The sequence below is a fragment of the Trachypithecus francoisi genome, unplaced genomic scaffold, assembly GCF_009764315.1.
Source record: "Trachypithecus francoisi isolate TF-2019V2 unplaced genomic scaffold, Tfra_2.0 Lachesis_group3, whole genome shotgun sequence".
Lineage (NCBI taxonomy): Eukaryota > Metazoa > Chordata > Mammalia > Primates > Cercopithecidae > Trachypithecus > Trachypithecus francoisi.
In genome coordinates, this window is record NW_022681468.1 from 123717975 (window position 1) to 123733677 (window position 15703).

At 40.2% G+C, this 15703-nt stretch overlaps 1 protein-coding gene across 9 annotated transcripts in view; it reads left to right on the top strand.

The window, feature by feature from the left end:
- DENND4A (DENN domain containing 4A) overlaps window positions 1-15703 on the top strand; it is a 131859-nt gene that overhangs the window by 9656 nt on the left and 106500 nt on the right. The window lies entirely within an intron of this gene.

Genomic DNA, 15703 nt, shown 5'->3' on the forward strand with positions numbered 1-15703 from the left:
TCCTGCCCCAGCCCTAGAATCAGCCATTTTTCCAAGGATCCCTGGTTCTATTTTTTGGTGAATCATGTTAGAAACCAAGATCTAGTTACTCAGTGTGCTCATTGCTGTTGTAATATCATGACTTCTAGGCCTTTTCAGTGTATAGACCTGGAAAATATATGTATGTATACACATACATAATTATTATCTGTATCTATATTAAGGTAAACATGAGTTCATACTGATGCCTTTGACTATCAATACTATATAGTTCATTCTAGCTTTACCCTGTTATCTATTACCTCCCTCTCCAAAAGTGAGAAATCTGGCTCACGCCATCTGGCATCCATTAAGTTATTTGTTCAGTCCCATCGTCCATGTGCAGTACTTTTAGAATTGTTAACCTGTATCTCCATGAGAAATGCCTTTACCAAAAAAGAGCAGTGCTTATGTACAGTTCTTTTTGTTGTTAGAGTTTCCAGTTTCAAGTTTCCCAAAGTTACTTAAGTCAAACCTTTTCCCCAACATCTGTATTTTATTTTTATTTTTTTATAAATTGATCTAAATTACACAGTAATTCCATATAAAGCTTATAAAAATTTTCCCTTGCTCAACTGAAGATCTTTAGCTTCAGATGTGTTTTTTTTTTCCCTCCTGACTTTTGTGGCCAAAAAAAAAAAAAAGATCCCTTCCATCAGTAGTGTTTCCTGAGGTTTACTTAGAATAGCACTTCTTCATTTGGTTGTTAGTTGACATCTTTACGTTTGGACTAAGAATTATTATTGCTACAGATATTATAATATGTAATATCTGTTACATATTGATAAATGCTCTTTGATAGAACATTAAGATTACTGTAATTAAATATGTAATATTTGAGAACTTAAAAATGTACCTGTATTCCTGTAGTAACTTTGTATGTTTTAGCTAATTTAACTCCCCCAAGAAGTCTATGAGGTAATTATTTTGCCCATTTATTTTTATTTTTATTTTTGTCTGTTTTCAGGGTGTGTGTGTGTGTGTGTTATTTTGCCCATTTTAAAGATGAAGAAGTTAAGACACAGGTTAAACAAGTTGTCTGAGGTCACATTGCTAGTAAATGACAAAGCTGCAGTTTGCAACCAGTCTGATTGTGGAGCCTGCACTCTTAATCACTTTGGCATATTATCTTTAAATAAACAAGAAAAGTTCGAAGACTAGTACGGGTTATAAAGGAAGTAAAACAGGGTGATCTGAGAGAATGAACGAAAGAGAGTCGTTAGAGTACTTCTTGGGGAAACCCTCTATTGGGAGATCGACACTCGACAAGCAAGAAGGAGCCAGAAATGTGAAGAGCTGAGTGAGGAAAGAGGAGTATCAAGTGCAAAGCCTTGCAATGCAAAGGGGCCTGGGATGTTTGAGAGCAGAAAGGCACCTGATGTGGCTAGGTGTAGTGAACAAGGATGAAAACAGTCTATGAGGGCCTGTAACACTTATTATATGTGAGGTCCTGTGTAGTGCATTGTTTAGTATTCACAGTCACCTACTGTCTCAGTTTTGCAGATGAGAAAATTGATAGAGTTGTCTGTATCAACAACAAGGGCCCTTGTGGGGCCCTAAAATCATTTTTCTCTTATTTACTCTTTATCCCACTGTCGTTTAATTTCTGCTTTCTCATATCACTAAACTTGCTCTTGTAAAGTAACCAATGACGATAATACTTTCTCAAGAAACTCTGCCCCATGACTTCCACCATGCCATCCCCTTTTGTGTATTCTCTGCCTGTCCCATAAACAGTGGTGTTTCTGAGTTGGCCAGTTGTTCTTCTCAGTCTTCACATTGTCCTAACTTAACAGTTATCCCTATAGTTTCAATTACTGTGTATCTACCCATTACTCCCCAGGCCATTTTTTCTAGCATCAGTCTCTTTCCAAAGCATCAGATTCAATTATTTTATTTATCATCTTCACTTCAAACTCTTCTTGTCCAAACTGGACTTTATTTACCTATCTATAGTTTTTCTTTCAAAGACATCATGTACTACTGTTGACTTCATCAACCAAGGAGGAAACTTTGAAATCCTTCATGATTTCTTCTCTCTCTCTCTCTCTCATTCCTTACATCCATTTATTTACTGAATTCTGGATTTATCTCCTAAATATTTTTTGAATCAGTCACTTCCCCAGCATCCTTGTTCCAACCTCTGCTTTATTAGAAACTATTTCCTTACCTTTTTGTGATTTTCCTGTCTTCAGTTTTATCTCCTTGAGATTCACCTTCTCAGAATTGCTAGAATGGTATGTTTGAAACATAAACCTGAAAATCCTTTATTGACTCCCCATTGTGAATGTGATAAAATTTTAATGTATCATTAAAACTCTCCATGACTTGGCTTATACTTGATTCTCTAATCTTAACTCTAGTAATTTCTGTCTTCCACTTTCCACTCCAGCTCTGCAGAGCTGCTTTTTGATGATTTGCTGAATATACATACTGTTTCTGGATTGTTGACCATTGCTTATATAGTCCTTCTGCCTGGAATGCCTTTGTTTCCTCCTTCCTTTTTCTTTTTGCCTACCTAACTCCTTTACAACTTTTAGGACTCAGCCCGGCATTACTTTCTCTAGAACGCCTTCTCAGATCCATACTCTTACCTGGAGAATTGGGTCCCTCTTGGAATAATCTGTTGGTAACTGTGTTATAGCTCAAGCACCCAGACCAGAGATGGCACTCAGTAAGAATTTGTGGAATGAACTATAGTATTGGAGAGGCAGGATAAAGTAGTTGCGTCCAGACCCAGACTGCCTGGGATTGAAACCTGACTTTGCTGTTTGACTGTGTTAACTCCGTGTACCTCATTTTCTTCCCTGTGAATGGGGTTAATGATGCCTTCATAAGGTGTTTGTGAAGCTTATGTTTGCTAGTGCAAGTAAAGTACTTAGAACAATGCCTATGACTAATAAATATTCAGTAACTAAGCTATTATAACTATTGTTGCTCTTAAGTATTTTAATTTATATATCTCCTCCACCAGGCTATGAATTAGTGAATGAAAGAACAAACCAACTAATCCTGGGTTTTAAAATGCAAGATACAACTCTAGCTTTTGAAAATGTCATGGCAAGTTGACCATTAGTGTTTCTAAGAGGTCCAACATTTGGTGTTCTGTCACAAATTTGAAATTGGCATTGATCCATTGTGGAAAACAGTGTGGCGATTCCTCAAGGATCTAGAACTAGAAATACCATTTGACCCAACCATCCCATTACTGGATATATACCCAAAGGATTATAAATCATGCTGCTATAAAGACACATGCACACGTATGTTTATTGCAGCACTATTCACAATAGCAAAGACTTGGAATCAACCCAGATGTCCATCAGTGACAGACTGGATTAAGAAAATGTGGCACATATACACCATGGAATACTATGCAGCCATAAAAAAGGATGAGTTTGTGTCCTTTGTAGGGACATGGATGCAGCTGGAAACCATCGTTCTCAGTAAACTATCGCAAGAACAGAAAACCAAACACCGCATGTTCTAACTCATAGGTGGGAATTGAACAATGATATCACTTGGACACAGGAAGGGGAACATCGCACACCAGGGCCTATTGTGGGGATGGGGGAAGGGGGAGGGATAGCATTAGGAGATATACCTAATGTAAATGATGAGTTAATGGGTGCAGCACACCAACATGGCAAATGTATACATATGTAACAAACCTGCACGTTGTGCACAGGTACCCTGGAACTTAAAGTATAATAATAAAAAAAAATTTTAAAAAAAATTGGTGTTGATGATGATTACTATTTCTTAATTGTACCACTTAATTAGTTGCTTATTTAAAATTCAGCATACTTTTCTTATTAATAGCACTGGTTAAACTCTAGGAATGCCCTTTACTTACTTTTAATCTTCATTTAATCTGTACTGTAGCATTTAACTAGCCTTTCCTCTTTTGGATTAAGGTGTGAGGGAAGTAGCTGTATTAAGATTGTATTTTTTTATTCGGGCATAAATGAAAGCATGTTATAGAGAAAGGTTGAACAAGAGCACAGAATGGGCCTAGCAGGGTGGTGCACACCTGTAATCCCAGCACTTTGGGAGGCCGAGGTGGACGGGTCACTCGAGCCTGCAATATGTCATTAAAAATTATTGATACCTCTGCCTTCTTCCATTATTGTAAACAGTTACAATAAATCTTTACTTAACCTTTTTTTTTTCCTGCTAGGTGTGGTGGCTCATGCCTGTAATCCCAGTGCTTTGGGAGGCCAAGGCAGGAGGATCACTTGAACCCAGGAGTTTGAAGCAGGACAACATAGCTAAACCCCATTTATCCAAAAATAAAAAACAAAATAAATAAATAGTCCAGACACTGTGGCTCACGCCTGTAATCCCAGCCTGGCCAACATGGTGAAACCCCATCTCTACTAAAAATACAAAAATTAGCTGGGCGTGGTGGTGTATGCCTGTAATCCCAGCTACTTGGCAGACTGAGGCACAAGAATTGCTTGAACCTAGGAGGTAGAGGTTGCTGTGAGCCGAGATCGCACTGCTGCACTCTAGCCTGGGTGACAGAGTGAGACTCTTTCTCAGCAACAAATACATGCAAAACACCAACTAACCAGGCATGGTAGTGTTCCCCTGTAGAGGCTGAGGTGGGAGGATCACTTGAGCCCAGGACTTTGAGGCAGCAGTGAGCTATGATTGTGCCACACACCCCAGCCTCAGCAACAGAGTTTCTTGTCTTAAAAAAAAAAAAAGGGGGCCGGGCGCGGTGGCTCAAGCCTGTAATCCCAGCACTTTGGGAGGCCGAGACGGGTGGATCACGAGGTCAGGAGATCGAGACCATCCTGGTCTACAGGGTGAAACCCCGTCTCTACTAAAAAGTACAAAAAAAAAAAAAACTAGCCGGGCGAGGTGGCGGGCGCCTGTAGTCCCAGCTACTCGGGAGGCTGAGGCAAGAGAATGGCGTAAAAAAAAAAAAAGGTTTTTTTTTTCCTTCTGTCTCTTTTTTTTTTTTTTTTTTTTTTTGAGACAGTCTCGCTTTATCTCCCAGGCTGGAGAGCAATCTCGGCTCACTGCAACCTCTGCCTCCCAGGTTCAAGCGATTCTCCTGCCTCAGCCTCCCGAGTAGCTGGGATTACAGGTGCACACCACCATGCCTGGCTAAGTTTTGTGTTTTTAGTAAAGACGGGGTTTCACCATGTTGGCCAGGGTGGTCTTGAACTCCTGATCCACACGATCCACCCACCTCGGCCTCCCAAAGTGCTAGGATTACAGGCATGAGCCACTGTGCCTGGTCTTTTTCCTTCTCTTGAATTTGTATCTTGAGATTAACAAAGGTTTTTTTTTTCTTCTAATTTTTATTTATTTATTCTAGACATGCGGTCTCGCCATATTCCCCAGATCGACCTCAAATTCCTGGGCTCAAGCAGTCTTTTCAGAGTAGCTGAAACTGTAGGCATGCACCACCTTGTGGGGCCCTAAAATCCTTTTTATGGCAGTCAGTGTTTAATTTTTCATAAACCTTTGTTTTACTCTGAATTTAATATTTTTCATTTTTTCTGAATACTAGAACTAACTATATAATCTTGGAAAGTTTCATAAAAGTACTATTTGTTTTGTTTTTATCTCTGAACTGGCTGTTGACATGTAGATTTTCCTAGTCTTGCTAAGCTTTAATTACGTGAGACTGGCCTGTAAGTTTGTCTTGTTTTAAAACTGGGAACAAGCCAGGCATGGTAGCTCATGCCTGTAATCCCAGCACTCTGGAATAAGTTTTACTGTGGGTAAAATGCTCCGAAACAGCATCACATGCTACAGAGAAATCTTTCATGAAAGGAAGCGTCAATGTGGCAAATTTCATTGTTGTCTTCTGTTAAGAAATTGCCACAGCCCCTTGAACCTTTAGCCACCACTACACTGATCAGTCATCAACATCTCTAGGCAAGACCCTCCATCAGCAAATAGATTACCACTTGCTGAAGGCTCCCATGATTGTTAGCATTTTTTACCATAAGTATTTTAAAATTAAGATATGTACTTTTTTTTAGATGTAATGCAATTGCATACTTAGACTATGGTATAAATATTTTTTATCTTTTAGTTGTCAAATGAACCTTTGTTAAAATATTTTTCGTTGTGCTTCTTAACTAGCTGGGCATTCCACCATACCGCTGTTGATGTTGTCTATGATGCCATGAGGATGGCAGCCATCAGCATTGCAGCCCATAGACTGGGCAGTCCCCAGGATCTCTTTAATGGTTCCAGAGTTCTTTGGCTAAAGATAGGTGCTGCATCTGTCAATCAATGTTGACAGTCTCATCAAAAGTGATATTTCCACTTTGTTTAATGTTTTTCTGTTTCTGTCTCTTGGTGCTTCTTTGAGGACTTTGATGATCAGTGCAGAGGCAGAAGGTACCACCTCAATCTGGGCCTGTCTGCTCTGAACAGTAAGTTTCACAGTTATCCTCAGACCCTCCCAGTCACTAGTTGCCTTGGCACTGTCACCAACCATTTTTGGAGACAGACCCAGGGAGCCAATCTTTGGGGACCAGCACAGATGTGGCGCTGAGTTCACCCCTGGTGCACCTCAGGTATACAACTTTGATCTCATTGATGTTGAACTTTGGTGGCATGGTGGAGGCAGCTGGTGTCAGGTGAACTTAGATTTGGGACAATTGAAGAAAGTTGCACGTTGGCCTCCTCTGAGCTGAAAGCAACATAGCTTTTTTTTTTTTTTTTTTTTTTGATATGGAGTCCCGCTCTGTCACTCAGACTGGAGTGCAGTGGCATGGTCTCAGCTCACTGCAACCTCCGCCTCCTGGGTTCAAGTGATTCTCTTGCCTCAGCCTCCTGAGTAGCTGGATTACAGGCGTATGCTACCATGCCCAGCTAATTTTATATTTTTAGTAGAGACAAAGTTTCACTGTGTTAGCTAGGATGGTCTCTATCTCCTGACCTTGTGATCCGCCCGCCTCGGCCTCTCAAAGTGCTGGGATTACAAGCATGAGCCATCATGCCCAGCCTGCAACATAACTTTTTATATGCACTAGGAATCCAAAAAATTCGTGTGACTTCCTTTATTGTGATATTGACTTTATTGTAGTGATGTGGAACCTAACATACAGTATTTCTGAGGTATAGCTGTAATGACTGTGGTATTGGGGAACGCTTTTTTTTTTTTTTTTTAAGGTCACTGTATTTTACCACTGAGTATTTTAGTTGAGGACTCTGAAATGTCATGTTTTTAAGATAAATGGGTATAGATGGGTGGGGAAAACTATAGAATGTTACTTTGGCTTGTTAGGTAAGACTGGCTGTTATCACCGGAGAAGAAAAATCTCACCCCCTTTTTTGTCAAAATTGTAGTAACTGATATTATTTTTCTTTAAAAAATAATTTGTTCGGATAAAGTCTAAGAAATTCCCTATTAATCTCTCATTTTTTCTGGACACCATAACTTTGTAATAGAATTTTGTTCATACTCACTCATAGCTACACTGAAGTTGGATTTATAGAATATTGTTTGAACTTGCTATGTTTGGTGAATATTTTTCATTTTATCGTGCTGAGGAATATCTGAAGATACCAGCTTTAACAGCCTTTTTTTTTTTTTGGATACGGAGTCTCACTCTGTCGCCCAGGCTAGAGTGCATTGGCCCAATCTCAGCTCACTGCAGCCTCCGCCTCCGGGTTCAAGCTATTCTCCTGCCTCAGCCTTCCAGTAGCTGGGACTACAGGGTTTCATCGTATTGGCCAGGCTGGTCTCAACCTCCTGACCTCGTGATCTGCCCACTTTGGCCTCCCAAAGTGTTAGGATTACAGGCATGAGCCACCATGCCCGGCCTAACAGCCATTTTTTTAAACAAAACTTTTTTTTCGCTTCTATGATTAACTGATATTTTGCTTTTCTTTTTTGAGGTTTAATCAAATTTTTTGTTTGTGGCCCGGTGCAGTGGCTCATACCTATAATCCTAGCACTTTGGAAGGCCGAGGCAGGCAGGTCACTTGAGATTAGCAGTTCGAGACCAGCTTAACCAACATGACGAAACCCCATCTCTACTAAAAATACAAAACTTAGCCAGACGTGGTGGTGTGTGCCTGTAATCCCAGCTACTCGGGAGGCTAAGGCTGGAGAATCGCTTGAACCTGGGACGTAGAGGTTGCAGTGGGCTGAGATCATGACACTGCACCCCAGCCTGGTCAACAGAGTAAGACTATCTAAAAAAAAAAAAGTTTGTAATTTAAAAAATTTAACCTGGCTTACCCAAAAAAGGGAAATTAGTTCCCATTAGGCAAAGATGCTGGAGTTTTCACAGTACCTGATAGAAGTACAGCCAAGACTCATGAAGGGGAAGGGAAACCAGGAACTGGAAATTTATAACCCAGGCAGCTATTTTCTTTTTTTCTTTCTTTTTTTTGAGACAGAGTCTTGCTCTGTCACCCAGGCTGGAGTGCCATGGTACAATCTCGGCTCACTGCAACCTCTGCTTCCTGGGTTCAAGTGATTCTCCTGCCTCAGCCTCCTGAGTAGCTGGAATTACAGGCGCATGCCGCCACACCTGGCTCATTTTATATTTTTAGTAGAGGTGGGGTTTCACTATGTTGTCCAGGCTGGCCTCGAACTCCTGACCTCAAGTGATCCTCCCGCCTCGGCCTTCCAACATGCTGGGATTACAGGCCACCGTGTCCGGCCCCATGCAGCTATTTTCTTACTACCTGGGATAGCATGATTTCTCTGAGTCTTCCTGCCTTTCCACTTCATTTTTCTTACTTTGCATGTTGTCTTTCACCACTGCATATGGCTGGACATGTCTTCTAACTTTTAAATTCATATATTTGCTCATGGTTCTGTGATTTCATTCTGAACCTCTGGGAGAAAATTCAGTTAGAGACAGGTATCTATGTCTAATCAGCTGTTGCCAATGAAGCCAAAGGTTCATAAAACATGGCTTTCAGGCCCAGTTTTTGTGGAAGGAGAGTGATACAGGGCACACAATTCTCAGAGGATAGGTGTGTAGGTAAACAGACTTTCTAAAAAGTAGTGAATACAAAGGAATACTTAATGATAAAAAAATTATGATTTTTTATGAAATGAAAAAGATACTGCTCAGTGGTTTTATGTATAGTAGGAAACTTAATTTATTTCATCCACAATCTATACATGATTATTGTGAAGACTAAAAATGTCTCCCTTTTTTAAGAAAAAAACAATGGAGGTGCTTAGCTTCTGCATACAGAATTGGAAGTTTGAGTCATATTATTTTATGAGCATATGTGTATGATGATATATATCTTCTTTAACCTAATATTAATGCCATTAATACATCACATCATTCTTCATTTAGCAAACATTTATTGACTGCCTACTCTCTGCCAGGGAGTGTGCTAGAACAGATGTTTACAGAGATGGGGGTGTAACATTGCCTACTCTCAATGCATAATCTAGTTGAGAAGAATAGATGTTCAGAGAAATAAATAGAGTATTAATGTGATAATCATAGTAGAGATATGTGCAAGATATTCTGGAAGCATAAGAAAAGAGACATGTCTCCATGATAATCTCTCATGGAGAAAAGGGTAAGGAAGGCTTCGAAGAGCAGGTCTCCGGTGTTACATAGTAGTTGGCCATTGGAATAGAGATATTGTGATAGGAGGAACTGAATTTGCAAAAGTGGCATGGAGTTGTGTAAAGGGGGAAACTGTAAATGGTTCAGTATGACTGAAGTGAATTTTTACCCCATTTAACTTAACGAAACTAAACTAAAACTTTTTTTCATACCTGTCCTTCACATGGTAGTAACGATTGACTTTTTCAAGAGGCAATTGTACATTGTAGAATACTCAAATCACTTTTTGTTATATAATTTTGATGTCATTTTGGGAATTGGGAATGAGATGTCACTGATCATTTGCTTTAAGATTCCTTTATTGCGATTTTTTTTTTTTTTTTTTTTTTTTTGAGGGAGTCTTGGTCTGTCATCCAGGCTGGAGTGCAGTGGCATGATCTTGGCTCACTGCAACCTTCGCCTCCCAGGTTCGAGTGATTCTCCTGTCTCAGCCTCTCAAGTAGCTGGGATTACAGGCATGCGTCACCACGCCTGGCTAATTTTTTATTTTTAGTAGAGACAGGGTTTCCCCATGTTGGCCAGGCTGGTCTCGAACTCCTGACCTCAGGTGATCCGCCTGCCTCAGCCTCCCAAAGTGCTGGGATTATAGGCGTGAGCCACTGTGCCCGGTCTCTTTTCTTTTCTTATTGAGGCAGGGTGTCGCTCTGTCCCCTAGGCTGGAGTGCAGTGGTGTGATCGTAGCTCACTATAGCCTTGACCTCCTGGGCCCAAGCAGACCTCCCACCTCAGCCTCCTGAGTAGCTGGGACCACAGGCATGAGCAATCATGCCCAGCTAATTAAAAAAAATTTTTGTAGAGATGGGGTCTCAAATTTTTCTAGTAGTGGTTGGTTTGTTAGTTTCCTTTTATGGTAGTTTTTCCTGTATAAGCCTGAACCTGCATGCAGTGGATGACTGAAAATGGTAGAACTTATAAAGCTTATGAAGTGCATAGTTTTAATTAAAGTAAACATATAGGCTGTGTGTGGTGGCTACTTGGGAGGCTGAGGCAGAAGGATTGCTTGAGCCAAGGAGTTTGAAGTTAAGGCGAGCTGTAATTGTGCCACTGCATTCCAGCCTGGGTAACAGAGTGAAAGCTTGTCTCTAAAAAAAAAAAAAAAAAAAAGTAAACATATGTAAAACTATTAAGTATCCATAAAAAAATCTTTTAAAATGCAAAAATGATACATTGTGTAAGCCTAATGTAATTTTAAAACATAATCTCTAAAATCAATGTCATTCTGCAATTTTATAATTTTAGAGAAAATAGCATATATATGTTATTTTATAAAACATTTTATTTTTATTTTTTTGAGACAGGGTCTCGCTTTGTTGCCCAGGCTGGAGTGCAGTGGCATGATCTCAGCTCACTGCAACCTCTGCCTCCCATGTTCAAACGATTCTCCTGCCTCAGCCTCCCAAGTGGCTGGAATTACAGGTGTGCACCACCATGCCTGGCTAATTTTTTATTTTTTTATTTTTATTTTTGTTTTTTTTTGAGATGGAGTTTCGCTCTTGTTGCCCAGGCTGGAGTGCAGTGGCTCAATCTGGGCTCACTGCAACCTCTTCCTCCCGGTTCTAAGCTATTCTCCTGCCTCAGCCTTCTGAGTAGCTGGGATTACAGGCATGCGCCACCACACCTGGCTAATTTTGTATTTTTAGTCAAGACGGGGTTTCTCCATGTTGGTCAGGCTGGTCTCAAACTCCCGACCTCAGGTGATCCACCCTCCTCAGCCTTCCAAAGTGCTGGGATTACAGGCATGAGCCACCGTGCCTGGCCAATTTTTTTATTTTTAGTAGAAATAGGGTTTCATCATGTTGGCCAAGCTGGTCTCGAACTCCTGACCTCAAGTGATCTGCCAACCTCGGCCTCCCAAAGTGCTGGAAATACAGGCATGAGCCACCACGCCCGGCCAATAAAACATTTTATATCAGTATTTTTCTTCATAAAATTGTACCTACTGTTAAGGAAAACCAGTGCAGGCTGTTGGTAGAGTGCCTTGTGCTTCACTACACTGATTACAGTTGATTAACACCTTTACTTCTCTTTTCAATTCCTTTATCCACTCATTCATGATTCCTCCTCCACCCCATTAAAAATAATCAACCAACCAAAAACAAACAAATGAAAAAACCCTAAAAGCCCAGGTTGACTGTTCTGAAAAGTGACTGAGATGAGAAGGAGAGAAGGAAAGTAGTTTTGGCTAGATTTGTGGAGGTGACAGCAGTGGTGTGTGTATGTTTGAAGCATGAGGTTTGTGATAAAAGCGACAAAAGTGACCAGTCTTCCTTTTGTCACTTTTATCTTTCAAATATGTTTCCCTCTAACTTTATCGAGGTATATTCAAATATACTTTTGATACTGTCTAGGAAGGAGATGATGAGTAAAGAAAAGGTGATATGCCTTGTGCTTGTTCCTCCTTTCGTGTGGAGTGGAATCCCCTTCCATCTCTCCTCTACCACCTACTCATATTTCAGAATTTATATGATGTCTTTCTTTTTTGACTCCTCAAGCCTAAGCTGTGTGTCCTTCTTGTGCTTCCTGTGATTACTCCTGTTGCAGACTTATCACGTATTATATTGCTTGTTTCCTTGTCTGCCTTCTCTATTAAACCCCTGTAAGGCAGGGTCATGTCTCATTTGTCTTTGTGTGTTAGTGCCTGGTTCTTAAGAGCCTGGCACACGCTAGAGGTACCATTTAGGATTCTTGGTTGCAAATGACAGAAATTAATTCTGGTTAGCTGAACCAAAGAAAAGGAATTTATTGGAAGCATATTGGTTGGCTTACAGAAATGACTAGAAGACTGGAGAACCAGACTCAGAGAACAAATATGAAACAAACCTCAAGGCTAGATCATAGCCAGTGTTATGCTATATCCTTTTCATGTTGAACACACTGTTGATGCCACTGGATGCCATTGCTGGAGCATTGCCACTGGGTGCTGTATATCACTGCTCTAAGAATGATTTTTTTTTTTTTTTTTGCTTATAAACAATAGAAATTGATTTCCCATGGTTCTCAAGGCTGGAGATTCGAGATCAGGGTGCCAACAAGGTCAGGTTCTGGTGAGGGCCCACTTTTGGGTGGCAGACTGCTGACTTCGTGTATCCTTATATGGTGGAAACAGCCCTGAGAATGAATCTTAAACTGTTTTTGCTACTTCAGCTCTAGATTCAAATTCTGCATGAGTGCATATAATTGACCAATCTATGTGCTTCGTCCCTAAATAGGGAGAGCAAATATCAGGGGTTTTTTGTTTGTTTTTTTGTTTTTTTTGAGACAGAGTCTCACTCTGTCGCCCAGGATGGAGTGCAGTGGCTCCATCTCGGCTCACTGCAACCTCCGCCTCCCAGGTTCAAGCAATTCTCCTGCCTCAGCCTCCTGAGTAGCTGGGATTACCGGCGGGCGCCACCATGCCCGGCTAATTTTTGTATTTTTAGTAAAGACAGGGTTTCACCACATTGGTCAGGCTGGTCTCAAACTCCTGTCCTCATGATCCGCCTGCCTTGGCCCCCTAAAATGCTGCGATTATAGGTGTGAGCCACCATGCCTGGCCAAATATCTGGTCTTTTTCTGCTTTCATGATTGGTTGGGACACCCAGTCTTTTTTATAAGATACATGCAGTGGCAGATTTTCTAAACACAGAAAAGGAGTTCGTTCAGATGCTGGGTGGTCAAAAATAAAACTGATACGTGTCCATTTCAATATTCAATAAATATTTGTCAGATGAATGAATGAGAGAATCGGAGTCATGATTTCCTGTCTCTAAACCTTTAAGTCACCAAACATTGAAGTAATAATGGTATTGCTAACTTAATTGAAAATAAAATCAATACCAAACCATAAAATAAGCAAAAGATAAGCAAACTCAACAAGTTTCTGGTTTTTTAAAATGATGAGTACCTCATTAAGTGATTTAAATCAAATTATTTGAATTGAATTTATACTTTTTTTGGTCCCTTATTTTGAAATACCCAAGCCATGAGCTTATTTGCATATCTGATAATCTAATGCTGGATAGAATCAGGATTCTAATTTGGCTGAAGTGATTTCAGAGCATGTAGCTGCTATACCCCACTACATTTTATAGTTTTCATATAGTTGTATTCAGCAATGAATTAAAACAGGAACAACAAATCAGTATTTTAGAGAGCTCAGAGGAATGTTAATGCTTGTGAGGGAAAAAAGGTTTTTATTTATTTCTAAGCCATCTTACTCACCAAATATAAGGTCTTACTATAACAACTTTGGAAAACAGTTTGGCATTACCTACCACAGTTGAGTGTGTGTGTGTGTGTGTGTGTGTGCACACGTGTATACATATATGCTAGGAATTTCATTCTTAGATATTTTTTAAAAATCCATGCGTTTTTATATGCATCAAAACTCATAATAGCTTATATATGACTTTGTAATCATTTATAACAACCTCACATTGGCTAGTCAAATGTCAATTAACAATAAATGGATACATAAAATTGGTTTTTTTGTTTTTTTTTGAGACAGAGTTTTGCTCTTGTCGCTCAGGCTAGAGTGCAATGGCACGATCTCGGCTCACTGCTACTTCCGCCTCCTGGGTTCAAGCAATTCTCCTGTCTCAGCCTCCTGAGTATTTGGATTACAGGCGTCCACCACCACGTCTGGCAATTTTTTCTTTTTTATATTTTTTAGTAAAGATGGGGTTTCACCATGTTGGCCAGGCTGGTCCTGAGCTCCTGACCTCAGGTAATCCAGCTGCCTCGGCCTCCCAAAGTGCTGGGATTACAGGCATGAGCCACTGCACCTGGCAAAATTGTGTATTCTTGGGCCGGGCACGGTGGCTCAAGCCTGTAATCCCAGCACTTTGGGAGGCCAAGACAGGCGGATCACGAGGTCAGGAGATCGAGACCATCCTGGCTAACACGGTGAAATCCCGTCTCTACTAAAAAATACAAAAAAACTAGCTGGGCGAGGTGGCGGGCGCCTGTAGTCCCAGCTACTCGGGAGGCTGAGGCAGGAGAATGGCATGAACCCAAGAGGAGGAGCTTGCAGTGAGCTGAGATCCGGCCACTGCACTCCAGCCTGGGTGACAGAGCAAGACTCCGTCTCAAAAAAAAAAAAAAAAAAAATTGTGTATTCTTAAAATGAAAAACTATACAGAAATGAAAATGAACAAACTGCTATATATGAGTTTGACCAAATCTCAAAAAACATTGTAGAATGAAAAAAGCTAGACCAAAAGAATGTATACTTTATAGGTCCTTCCATGTTCCATTTATGTAAAAGTTCAGAAATAGAAAAAAACTAATCCACTGTTAGCATTCAAGATAGTGGTTCTCTCAGGGAAAGATGGAAGGGGCTTCCTGTTACTAGTGATGTACTATGTCTCGACCTGTGAGGTGTTTGTAATGGATGATGTGTTTATTTTGTGATAATTCCTGGAGTTGTACATTTTCTATATGTGTGTTATACTTTAATTAAAAAGTAAAAACAAACAAAAAAACAAAACAGGCTAGGTGCAGTAGCTCACGCTTATTACCCCAACACTTTGGGAGGTCAGCATGGGCGGATCACTTGAGCCCATGAGTTCAAGACCAGCAGTTTGAGACCAACCTAGGGAACATGGCAAAACCCCATCTCTACCAAAAAAAAAAAAAAAAGCCAGACTTGGTGGTGTGCACTTGTAGTCCCAAGCTACTTAGGAGGCTGAGGTGGGAGGATCAATTGAGGTAAGCCATTATTGTGCCACTGCACTCCACACTGATTTGAGAAATATTTAACCACAGTGGTTAAATATTTCTCTCTGGAAGGAAGTGGGGTAAGAGCACCTCAGATGTGGAGAACTGATTTCATCATATTTTTCATTTCATGGCACACTTTTGTGACTAACATGTATGAAGCTCTGCTTTATTTTATTCTCCTTTATCTGTCGTCTTCACTCCCATTTCCTTTCCCTCACAGTTATCCATATGTCTAATATATTATCCTGAATGTCTTTGAAAACTATCATACTAACTTTATGTCTGTATATCTGATATAGACATAAATGTCTATGTATATGTCTAATATATTGTCTAATATATCATCCTGAATGTCTTTGAAAACTATCTTACTAACTTTAATGTGTATATTTTAAGTTTAT